At 39.3% G+C, this 13020-nt stretch overlaps 1 pseudogene; it reads right to left on the bottom strand.

The window, feature by feature from the left end:
- Nucleotides 1-10843: 10843 nt before the first annotated feature.
- On the bottom strand, nucleotides 10844-12805 carry LOC102995498 (paraplegin-like; annotated as a pseudogene).
- Between the last annotated feature and the right edge of the window lie 215 nt (nucleotides 12806-13020).

Genomic DNA, 13020 nt, shown 5'->3' with positions numbered 1-13020 from the left:
GGCTGGGCCCGTGAGCCATGGCCGCTGAGCCTGCGCGTCCGGAGCCTGTGCTCCGCAACGGGAGAGGCCACAACAGTGAGAGGCCCGTGTACCACAAAAAAAAACAAAAAAACAAAGAAAACACATGCGGTCTTGTGGTAATCTGATGGAAGATTAAGTGTTTTTTATCGGCTAATTCTGGACACTTTTCATCGAGTGCTGCTTTCACTTGGTCTAATTGGGAGCAGTACTTGTTGGAATTAATCGTTTGGTTTTCCGGAAGGAGCTCATAATAGAGGGCTCCCTTCCAATCCCACCATACACACAACATCACTTTCTTTGGATGAAGACCGGCCTTTGGTGTGGTTGGGTGGTGGTTCATTTCACTTGCCCCACAGTCTCTTTCGTTCCACATTATTGTACAGTATCCGCTCTTCATCACCCATCACAACTGTTTTAAAAATGGAACGTTTTCATTACATTTAAGTAGAGAATCGCAGGCAGAAATATGGTGAAGAAGTTTTTTTTTTCTCTAAACTTACGTGGAACCCAAACATCAAAGTGATGAACATAACCAAGCTGGTGCAAGTGATTTTCAATGCTTGATTTGGATATTTTGAGTATTTCAGCTACCTCCCACAAGGTATGACGTTGACTGTTCTCAATTATTGTTTTGATTTGATAGCTATCAGCTTCAACTAGTTTACCCAATAGTGGAGCATCATCCAGGGACAAATCTCCAGCACAAAACTTCTCAAACCACTTTTGACACGTTCAATCAGTCACATCACCTTCTCCATACACTACACAAATCTTTTTTTGCATTTCAGTTGCATTTTTACCTTTCTTGAAATAATAAAGCATAATATGCTAAAAACGTTGCTTTTTTCCCTTCCATCTTCAATATTAAAATGGCTACACAAAAACTCACCAATTTTGATGTCTTTTTTTAAATGCACACTGATACGACAGCTGTCACAATACAATCTAACAAAACTGTTTCGAATGAAGTCAAAGACAACTAAGCACCACTAGAGCCATCTCGCTGAGAAATACGAACGAACTTTTTGGCCAGCCCAATATTTGCTACAAAATGAATATTTTCAAAACAATTTTTAAAAGGCAGTCTGCTGTGATATGTTTTATTTGCTGAAATGTATGAAGAAAACCTGGCCTCACACAGATGCATAGTTAAAAAGGGATATTTTAATCTTTTCAGTAAGGGTAGATATTCTTTTCTTGATTCCACATAAAAATTCCACAAATAGTTTCTAAAATGTTAGTGGCAACCTAGCTAAAGTTTAGTTGCATGCTGGTAAAAAAACTAAACTGAAACAATATCAATAAATATTTCATATTCTGTTACATTAAAATCTATGGCCCTATCTTACACTGTTATTGAATTTTATTGGAAAATATTACATCACTGAGATTTGTAGATCTTCCAAATGTTGAAACATTTCACTACTGTATTAATTTGCTACGGCTGCTGTAACAAAGTACCATGAACTGGATGGCTTAAACAACAGAAATTTATTTTCTTACAGTTCCAGAGGTAGAAGGCCAAGATCAAGATGACGGCGTGGATGGTTTCTTTTGAGGCCTCTCTCCTTGGCTTTTAGATGGCTGCCTTCTCCCTATGTCTTCACACAGTTTATTCTGTGTGTGTGTTTGTGTCTTAATCTCCTCTTCTTTTAAGAACATCAGGCATATTGAACTAGGGTCCATTCTAATGAACTTATATAACTTTAGTTACCTCTTTGAAAATTCTATATGCAAATGTGGTCATATTCTGAGGTAATGAGGGCCAGGAGTTCAAAATATGAATTTTGAGGGGACACAATTAGGTCCTTAAAATTATCCAATATCAAAAATCATATTTGTTAATATTGCCTAAATTTCATCAGTTTGATTAGAAGGAAGAACCTGATAGCTTTGTGGCTCTTTATTTGTTAATCAAGCAACCAAGTCTATATTTCAGGGTCTCACAGTCACGAATCTCTAGCAAGTTTTTACACAGTTCCTAGTTAGTCCCTGAAATATTTTTAACAATTAGACATGATTTGTAATTACCATCATTTCTCTCTTTGTTAAGGTTGCCCTATTTCAATGACTGCTTAAGAAAGCTTGCAGTACTTAAATGCTAAAACCTGGCATTTCTTTCCTTCCCTCCCTCCCTCCCTCTCTCTCCCTTCTCTTCCTTTCCCTTCCCTTTCCTCCTTTCCTTCCTTTAGAAAAGGGGTCTTTATTGGACCCCTACTGTTTCCTCTAATAAACCTATGAATTTTGATATGCTGATGCTGTTTGACTGTTTGGTTGGTTACTCCTCCCTCCTTTATATATACATGAGCTTTCTATCTGAAACTAATAGGAATTTATTCCTTTTCCTATAGAAATTATTTCTTTTCTTTAGGAATAATTACAGAAAAAGGGAAATTGACCATTCTCAAGTTGTTGTTTTCATTATGTCCCCCTTTCTCATCTTTTCAGCAAATACATCAGCATGAGCTAAAGAGGAAAGGGCAGCAGATATGGGGTACTGCACATTTGTCTCTGCAAAAATGAAAAAGTAGCTGAGAACTAATTTTGACAAATTTAATTGCAAATGATTCAGCCTCAGCAAATTAGATAAGAAAAAAGACAAACTTTAATTCTGACATGGTGAAGGATGCCTTTTTATGACACAATAAAATTGAAAATAAACAGTACTGGACTAGGTGTTGACGGCTAAACATTGCTAATGTCCAGAATTTCTCTCCGGGCACAAGGCTTATTGTGGTACAGCTTCTAGACTAGGGGTTTTATGATGAGAGAGATATCTTGGTTGCCAAAAAATTCAATCTTCTCCCCCATCCACCTACCGCTGCCACACACACAGTCTAAAGTAAAGTAAATAAGGAATAAAGAATAAAAATGGATTGGAGTGGGATCTAGATGATCACTGTCTCCTTTCTGCACCCCACCCCAGTAGATATAGGGAGCTAATAGCCTATTCTGATTAGAAAAAATATATTATATATGTCATAGCAACATACATAGAAACTTACACTTTTTTGTTGTATTGCCCCTTAAGATCATAGTAAGGCTTTAACAGATTTCTAAATGCTCACTTGTCAGAACTATCTAATGCCTTCAGATCAACACTGAGCAAGGGCTATGTATATCCCTCAGGATTAATAAAAAAAGAAGAAGAAGAAAGGAAGAAAAAATAAATTGATTTGATCAGAGTTGGACATGAATGTTTGAGATCAAAGCCTTCAATAGTTCTTTCAGGATGGAAATACTAGAGGCTGAATTATTTGACTGAATTCAACTTTGATGTACTATGCTAACTGAAAAATGTTTATTCTCCTTTACTTTTACTAAAATAATCAATACCATAAACCACTGGTTCATATATTTCAAGAGGTCAGGAATTCCCTGTGGTTTTTAAAATAAGTTTGAATATTTTTTTCTTAATAATGTCTAACTTGAAGATAGATATATCTCCTTCAAGTTAGGTATAATAAGCAAGTATAGGTATACTTTGAAATAAGAGTGGTCTTAGAGACATAGAATTTGATACGCTTGGAGACACCATAAACAAGGGCTATGACAGAAGAAGAGAAACTAAAATGTTATATTGATAAAATAAGACAGTTGAGAGATATATTGACTACAATATTTTGTACTGGTTTTGCTCAATGTGTAAAGCTTATATATGGCTTCAGATTTTATCCTCAACTAGCTGTATTCCCCATACAGAGGAAAGTATTTTCTAAATTACTTTTCATCTTACATAATTTTGGGATAATTTTGAAACTAATATTTTAACAGCTATCTATATATAAGTACTTTACATAGAATACTTTTAATTCTCCCAATGAAATTATAACATAGATATTATTTATTATTTAAAGATAAGAAAACTGAGACTCAGAGAATATACACTGAAAGGGAGGTACCTGACTAATGAGAGAGTAAACTGTCTAATCCTAATCTTGTTACTCGAAAGCCTTTTATGCCATGCTGCCTTTCAAGAAGACATGTTTCAGTGAATATGTTTATGAAATTAATATAATTTATCAACAAGGATGGAGCCGGAGCAAAAGAAAGAAAGAGAGGGAGGGAGGGAGGGAGGAAGGAAGGTAGAGAGATAGGTGGAGAGAGGGAGGGGGGGGAGAGAGGAAGAGAGGGAGAGAGAGAGAGAGAGAGAGAGAGAAAGAGGAAGGAAGGAAGGAAGGGAGGAAGGAAGGGAGGGAGGGAGGGAGGAAAGAAAAATAATTTCTATAGGAAAAGGAATAAATTCCTATTAATTTGAGATAGAAAGCTCATATATATATATATATAAGCTTTTTATATGCATATAAAGAAAGGAGGGGGAGTAACCAACCAAACAGCATCAGCATATCAAAAATTCATATTTTTATTACAGGAAAGAGTAGGGATCCAATAAAGACCCCCTAAACTTGTTTTAAAATTGAACTACTGGTGTGGGTTCAATACACTGGTGTCACCTTTTTTTCAATGGTATTTCTATTTTAACTCTTCTAACACTCTGGATTAAGAGTAGAAACCAAACTAGAGTTTGCTTCCAGAAATAGCAATGGAATGGACAGTTGCAAAATTTTGGTGCTATCAGCAGAGAACATACCAAAAATCACATGGATAAAAATAAAATTGTTTGGATGAGTTTTGAAAGTGCAGGATGTTAAAAAAATAACTGAGAAACGTTTTAATTTTGTTATGGGAAGTTGAGTGGTAAATTTTTAATTAAAATATTTCTTCACACTCCTAATTATTCATAATATTCCTAAGCATTCATAATAAAAGGAAGAATATACCATGTTGTCATCTTACCTTACCAGTCAGTCTTAATGCATATTTTAACACAGTGAAAAACAACCCTCTTTTTCATGAGATTTAATGTTAATATAAAGTAATATTTCGAATGATAAGCTAGATGGTAGACCCAAGTAGTTTAAAGAGTTAAAGGATTTTGTTTTTCATTTAAAACAAAAATCGTGTGTGTAATGTAACAAAATTAAAGATGCTAACTTCTAAACTATTAAGGTGTTTTGAGTATCAAATGTGTACGAAGAATTTTTAGGAAGTATTCAGCGTCACTTTTTTTTTAAATGTTAGGTAATGTAGTTTTCATTATTTTTCCAATTGATAAAAAGCATCAGAGAATTCAGTGACTAATTCTCCATAGTAAACTGTCTAAGGTTTCAGTTACCTTTTTTGTTGTGTACATATTCTTAGGAACTGTTTCTTTCCGGCTGCCACCTAAGTCATTATTTGACTCTTATGACATATGTGTGTGTATGTGTATTTATGTGTGTTTATGCTTTATATATATAATAATAGTTTGTGTCTGCAAAAGTATATTTAGGATAACTTTCAGACAGTAACAATATAATCCCAACATCATATTCTTCACTTTCCAGAAATTCTACTCACTAATGATAAGCTTTTCAGAAGTATTTTGTGAAGTGGCAAGAAGCCAGCAGCTATATATACATATATATATATCTCAAGATTTATGATAGAAATGATAAAGTTAATCATGTGAGACTTTGTTACCTCAGATCCTTAGATATTGAGAAATATATACATTATTGATTTAAAATCACTTTCTTTACAGATAATTTCTTAATATGAGTATAACCTTTCTTTTACTCCTATATAATCTATTAAAAGTTGTAAGAAGAAATATGTTTTAATTTAAATTAGAGTAACTTTTTTGGCAAAGTTGATGATGAAAACAAACCTTTAAACACATCTCATAAAATAAGTTGGACCTACTCCATGTTGAGTAAATGTAGCAAGTGTTATGATTTTTTTAAATAGGAATGATGTTTTAACTGATCAACACAATTCCATTAAAAATTAGACAACTACGTTTATGAAAAATTAGTAACAGCCATGGAATCACTTTTCTGTTCTTTTTTTAAAATTTAGTTTCATTTGTAGGTGTGGACAAACTTGGAAAGAAATATATGCAGACAGTTGCTAATGGTCTCTATCAACATGATAAAAGAGAGCTGATATATGGAATAATATATTTGATAGGAACAAAGGTAAAAAAATACAACTACATAATAAAAACCAAATAAAAATTTTTGCATTTTAAGTATTTTTTAAACTATTTTTAAAATCAGAGTACAGCATTATGAAAAAATTTAAAGTTTAAAGCTATACTGTATTCCTAATGTTTTTCATGTAATAAAATTAATACATATGCTTTTTGTCATATTGGCTAATCAGAAGTCCATATTAAAACTTTCCAGAGAAAATTTTACATAAGAGGTTGTGAATGTGGCATTTCCAAAGAGCAGACCAGTTGTTTCCATTTATTTTTATATACAACCCATATTTGTGACTTGAAGTCATTCAATTTTAGAATTTACTATGTACATTTTCAATTCCTGGCTACCTCACCATATTTAATCATGATTTAGTTTTTAATTATCATAGAAAATGTAAAAAAAAAAAAAACAATTACTTATACAGATGTGGTTGGTCTGTGTAAATTTCTCTAAGACAAGCAAAGAATTCTCAGATTTTTTTTGTTTGACTTGCTTTATCCATTCATTCTTTAATTCATTCATCAAACCTACAGCAAATATTTATTGAACAAACTATGTAGAAGTTCTGAAAAGAATTTCAATTACAATTTGCTTTTTGTTTTCTTAAATTGATTTTTTACTTTAATCAGCTAAATCACTAATTTTTGACTCTGTAAATTCTCAAATTAATTTATGTACTTAAACATGATGAATCATGGAGCTTGTCGAGAAGTGACTGTCACGTTTATATTTACGGATATGATTTTTCTTCTTTTTAAAAAACTATTGCTATTTTTTAGTTACTTTGCAAACTGAGAAGAGTACTAATACACTATTTAAATTTGGTTGTTTGTTTGATCTCTTTCCTTTCTTAGATATTATATTAAATTCTGTACTATATTTTTTATAAGCCAGGATATACTTACCATGACAAATATATATTAAAATTTCATTTTACAATTTCCACCCTCAACAGAATCTTCATTTAAAGCTCTCTGTGTAGAAGTCTAGGAGCAGATAGAATAGTGACCAAGCCCATGTACTGAGAGATTAGATTTCATTATTAGTATGTCTGAATTTTATTATCTTAAACAGTCTAATCTATGAAGTCAATTGTAAAAATCACAGCAAGATCCTTTTTGACCCACCTCCTAGAGAAATGGAAATAAAAACAAAAATAAACAAATGGGACCTAATGAAACTTCAAAGTTTTTGCACAGCAAAGGATACCATAAACAAGACCAAAAGACAACCCTCAGAATGGGAGAAAATAGTTGCAAATGAAGCAACTGACAAAGGATTAATCTCCAAAATTTATAAGCAACTCATGCAGCTCAATAACAAAAAAACAAACAACCCAATCCAAAAATGGGCAGAAGAACTAAATAGACATTTCTCCAAAGAAGATATACAGAAGGCCAACAAACACATGAAAGGATGCTCAACATCACTAATCATTAGAGAAATGCAAATCAAAACGACAATGAGATATCATCTCACACCAGTCAGATTGGCCATCATCAAAAACTCTAGAAACAATAAATGCTGGAGAGGGTGTGGAGAAAAGGGAACCCTCTTGCACTGCTGGTGGGAATGTAAATTGATAAAGCCAGGACATGGAAGCAACCTAAGTGTCCATCAACAGATGAATGGATAAAGAAGATGTGGCACATATATACAATGGAATATTACTCAGCCATAAAAAGAAATGAAACTTGAGTTATTTGTAATGAGGTGGATAGACCTGGAGTCTGTTATACAGAGTGAAGTAAGTCAGAAGGAGAAAAACAAATACCGTATGCTAACACATATATATGGAATCTAAGAAAAAAAAAACACCTCATGAAGAGCCTACGGGTAGGACGGGAATAAAACACTAGACCTACTAGAGAATGGACTTGAGGATATCGGGGGGAGGGGGAAGGGTAAGCTGTGACGAAGTGAGAGAGTGGCATGGACACATATACACTACCAAACGTAGGGTAGATAGCGAGTGGGAAGCAGCCGCATGGCACAGGGAGATCAGCTCGGTGCTTTGTGACCACCTAGAGGGGCGGGATAGGGAGGGTGGGAGGGAGGGAGACGCAAGAGGGAAGAGATATGGGAACATATGTATATGTATAACTGATTCACTTTGTTGTAAAGGAGAAACTAACACACTATTGTAAAACAGTTATACTCCAATAAAGATGTTAAAAAAAATTAAGTGTATATAATTCAGGTTTTGCTAATATTACCTATTTTTTAAAAAATATATTTTGACACTAATGACTAAACTGATTTTGAATTGCAATTAAAATAGATTATAAATAATATATATGTATGTATATATGTGTGTATATATATATAAATTTACTACTTTCTAAAACATTACCTCACAAGGCTCTAATAAATGGGAAACGTATATATTTGTATTTGATTATACAGATAAGTGTTAAGCCCAACTTTCTAGGACATTAAAAATGTAACCTTTGTATAGTGTATTTCCATGGGATAAATTAAAATCTTTGGCAATTTTTCAAAATAGAATTTTAAAATGAGAGACATATTTCTCATTTTCAGATAGCTGTGTTAACATTTCCCATTTTTAAGAAAATAAGTTTGATTGAATCTCTGACATACATCCTTTTAATGAGGAAATAAGAGCCTCCACATTATAAACAGAGATTCTAGTTACATCCAAGTTGGACTTACTAAATTAGCAAACACAATTCACCCATGTCCATAATATATAAAAGACTAGAAACTTGAACGAATGACTAACAGAGGCAGTGAGTAATCAGCTTAGGCAAAGTGCTGTGATATTTCCCTTTCTTCCTGTGGCTACAATCTCAATACAAATGAGAAGTCCTCCAGAAGGCTTTCCTGCTACTGACTCCACTGTTAGAAGCTTTCTAAACAGCAGAAACTCACGAGGCCACCTCTGAGGCTACTAGGCCAGAGCATATTGAGATAAATTTTGAGCAAGCTTGACATGCATCTCCATAGTCTGTGGAATATTTATGAACAAAGCATCTGGTGTTAAATATCTTCTGGGTCCACAGGACTGGGTAAGGAGAAAGCAGTACAAGCACCCTGCACCCTCATAAGCAACATCTGGCAAAGATGTAGAGTTCCCCATTGGCCTAGTGAAAATGCTGCACAACTGGCCAGGCTCAAACCATCCTGACAGAACCCTATACAAGAGGGTGCCTGTTGGGGAAAAGGATTCCAGCAATGTAACTCTATGGAGTGTACTTCCAGAAAGTGGGAAACTGAATGGAACTATGACATATGCAGGTACCCGCAGGAGCCTTAGAAGTATCCATTAATACAACCAATGAAAGAATTCACATTTGCCTGACACAGAGTGCTCAGATGATAATAAAACCAATCACAGAAGATATCTTCCCATCTTCTCTCAAAATACACTAGTGGAGGAAATGAGACCCAGAAGCAAAGGGTGAGAAGTAGAGAAGAAAGAGAAAAAGACCATGTTTGCCTTCCCATCACCAGTTCCCAAGCCAAGTGAGGTCACAGCTACATTGGTAAGTGGGGAAAAGTTTTGTGTTGTATGTGAGATTTAAGTTTTAAATTAAACTGGACTGGACTTTTTAATACCAAAAGGATTCAATATCTAAAAATGAGACTTGTTCTTACCACCGAAATTTACAGCAAAAGATTCCAACAATTGAACTTCGTAGCAAAAGATTCCAGACAAACTAGGAAGGGAGTATCAGAAATGTTTTAAAGCACTAGTTTGGAGGAGGGGAAAAAAAGCCGCTTTCTTATCTGTAACTTCACTGGATCCAATCCTTTTATTAAAGGGGTTAAATGCATGTCACCTCTCCTCCAGAAGCTCACAGTCCAATGAAGAATTAGTTGTACGGTTGTTTCAATGTAATGCGAGATGTGAAAAGAAGCACATGCATTCATTAACAGGAGGGGCACCCCATCTAGTGAGCTTGTGAAAGACACTGGTACCTTAAGTGTGAATCTATTAGCTATGTAACACATGTCAGAGATGGAGTAATGGGTTGTAATGAGTATTCTAGCCAGAGGGAGTTCTTTTCAGGAAGATTCCTATGTGAGGGAAAATAGGACATTCTAAGGAATTCAGTCCAGTGTGAATATTCCTCTCTGAAGGAACATCTTCTTCCATCTCAAAATGTTTTGTGGAGAGACGTGTGAGAAACCTAAGTGGGTAAGAAGGACCATTAGAAATTAATTCAAAAGACCTGTTTTATTTTGCTTATTTTTCATCTCTGCAAAAATATTTGCTAACCACGGGTAGGAAAATCAATTAACAGATCTCAGAAGCCCTTCGGCAGAGATCAGCCAAGGCTCAGAAAGAAGGTACAAACTGCAAGTAAAAAGAAACTTGAGGGGCAGCTAAGTAAGAAGTTCACTGGGGCTTCCCTGGTGGTGCAGTAGTTAAGAATCCGCCTGCCGATGCAGGGGACACGGATTCGAGCCCTGGTCTGGGAAGATCCCACATGCGGCGGAGCAACAAAGCCCGTGAGCCACAACTACTGAGCCTGCGCGTCTGGAGCCTGTGCTCCGCAACAAGAGAGGCCGTGACAGTGAGAGGCCCGCGCACCGCGATGAAGAGTGGCCCCAGGTCGCCGCAACTAGAGAAAGCCCTCGCACAGAAACGAAGACCCAACACAGCCAAGAATAAATAAATAAATTAATTAATTAAAAAAAATAAGTTCACTTACTGGATCCAGTGGAAACACCGCATCCTCACTGGCACCATCGGGGAAGTCCAACTGCGTGGGCCAAGCCAGCTCTTCCTTCTCAGGCTCCCCCCCCAAGCATCTTGTTTCTCCCCTTCAGGTGTTGCTCCACCTCTGAGGCACTATTTCCTTAGGCCGGTGAGGCGGGGGGGCAACAAAACCTTCAAGGTCCTCACACCTTAACACTTCCTCTTCTGGCGGGTGTTCGCCAGCACCTGATGCCTCTCCGGGTTGTTCTGGAGCACCTTCTCTGTATGCCTGTAGGCCTTAGCCACTAGCAGTTTTGCTTCATGGTCCATTATCTGCTGGAGGCCCTGGCTGAAGGGGCACCGTTAACTGTGAGGCCCTCTGGTGCCTCGGGGAAGGAGATGGGCTGGATGCTCGGTGCCACACCAAACTGCTTCCCCCTGGAGTGGAAGGTGCGGGTGACCTTCCTCAGGGTGTCCTGTGCCTGGGAAGGGACCTTGTTGAAGGAGATGGTCCCCGACGACATGCGGCTGCCTAGGGCCTTGCACACCCTCTCCACCAGCGGCTCCATGGTGAAGAGGGGATGGTCTCTCACAAGCACCGGAGCCAAGCCCAGTGCGGCGTTTGTCTGTGGCGCGATGGAGCCTTTCACCACAGCTTCCGTGTGCTCCAGCGACCAGCCAAACAAAGCATGGCCTGACTCGTGAAACGCAACCCCCTTCCTGTCATCCTCTGAGAGGATCCTGCTCTTCTGGGCAGCGCAAGAGGGAAAACTCGAGGTTGGCCGCTCGGGCTTCCTGCAGTTCTCGCGAGGCTTCCCTACAGAGCCCGGCGACACCCGCATAGCTGAGCCCTTTCCTTCAGTTGACAAGCAATGCAGGTGAACGCTGCTGGCCCGGGTCAGCGCCGGCCTTTTCAGGTGCCGCTTGAAAACCTCCTGCCTTTCCCGCAGGGTGGGAAGGTCGATGAAGGCTCGGTGAAGTCGGCCTGGCCTCAGCAGAGCGTCGTCAAAAATGTCAGTTCAGTTGGTGGACGCCAGGGCTCTGACGTGGTCGGTGGTGCACGGTTCAACCATTTTCACACAAGCTGGTTCAGAGTCCGCCCCTCCTCCGTGTTGGAGAAGCCGGACCTGGTGGTGGGGCGCTTCTTGCCCACGGAGTCAGTCTCCTCAATGTACGCGACTCCCTCCGGGGGAGGGCGTGGGCTTCCTTGAAGAGGCTCCACAAATGCGCAGGGCCGAGACCTCCACAGACTCCGGACCGGCCAGCGCCAAGGAAGGCACAGGCCTCCGTCACTACCACCTTAGCCAGCGGCCTCTTCCCACAGCCCGGGCAAACAGCAGCGCCCCCTTCAGAACTTTGGCACCGAGCTGAAGGAAGCACTCCGGGCTCTTCAGGTAATCACAAACCCTTTGACTGCATTCCCACCAAGTCTTTTGAGGCTGACTCGTTTCCGCATCTTGTTGTCCACAATCATGAAATGAGGCATTTTAAGCTGATTAAAAACACTGAATCCCGCTTCCCTCCCCGTCTCTCCAGTCAAATGGAAACAATGTACAGCCAAGCCCAGCGCTGATTTCCCCAAGGTGGAGGGGCATTTCCTAAGAAGCCGTAGGAAACTGGGGGTCCGGGCGTTGCCTTCCGTATTCAGCTTCTCTTCAGCCTCCAGAGTTTCTCTTCTAAACCGTCCATATCTGCACCTGCATTCAGTACACCCAGGCCAGCCGAGGACGCCGAACACTACAGCTCCGGGTGCAGGCCGACTCCCACCACATCCTCTCGGGCACCAGGTGGACCCGTGGGGCCTCGCCCGTGGCCAGCGCCTCGTAGACAAAGTCGGTCCCGGAATGTTGGCCCCGCAGGGGCTGAGGAGTACAGCGGCTGCGCCGCCACAGCGACGGGGACAAGGTACAGGTGGTCCTCCCTCCCCTTGCACCTCCTCTAACTCTCCTTCGTCTTCAGGGCTCCTCCTCTTGGATTTAGCAGTGGCCTTAGTTTCTGCTTCATCCTTGAGGTGGTAAGTTAGTAAGTACCATCTAAAAGTTTGTAGAGTCTGACCGGATTCTGGACCAGGTGCTGTGTCAGCAACCATCCGCAGATTCCGTCAGGGGTCGGGGTGAGCTGACGCACTTGCCAGCTCTGTGGGGCCTCCGACGCGGGGGAGACCCGCCGAGGCCTGCAGAGGCCTGTGAAGCACGCTTGTCTCCTCACCGACCCGCGCAGCCACTTGGGCCCGGTGCCCTGGCTGAGGGCACACTCCCCCTCCCCCACCCCACCCCCGCCCGCCTTTTTTTTTTTTAAGTTTGG

Source organism: Physeter macrocephalus, chromosome 5 (genome assembly GCF_002837175.3).
Source record: "Physeter macrocephalus isolate SW-GA chromosome 5, ASM283717v5, whole genome shotgun sequence".
In the NCBI taxonomy this organism is placed as follows: Eukaryota; Metazoa; Chordata; class Mammalia; order Artiodactyla; family Physeteridae; genus Physeter; species Physeter macrocephalus.
The sequence above is the reverse complement of the archived record's forward strand: the minus strand, read 5'-3'. Positions and strand labels throughout refer to the sequence as shown.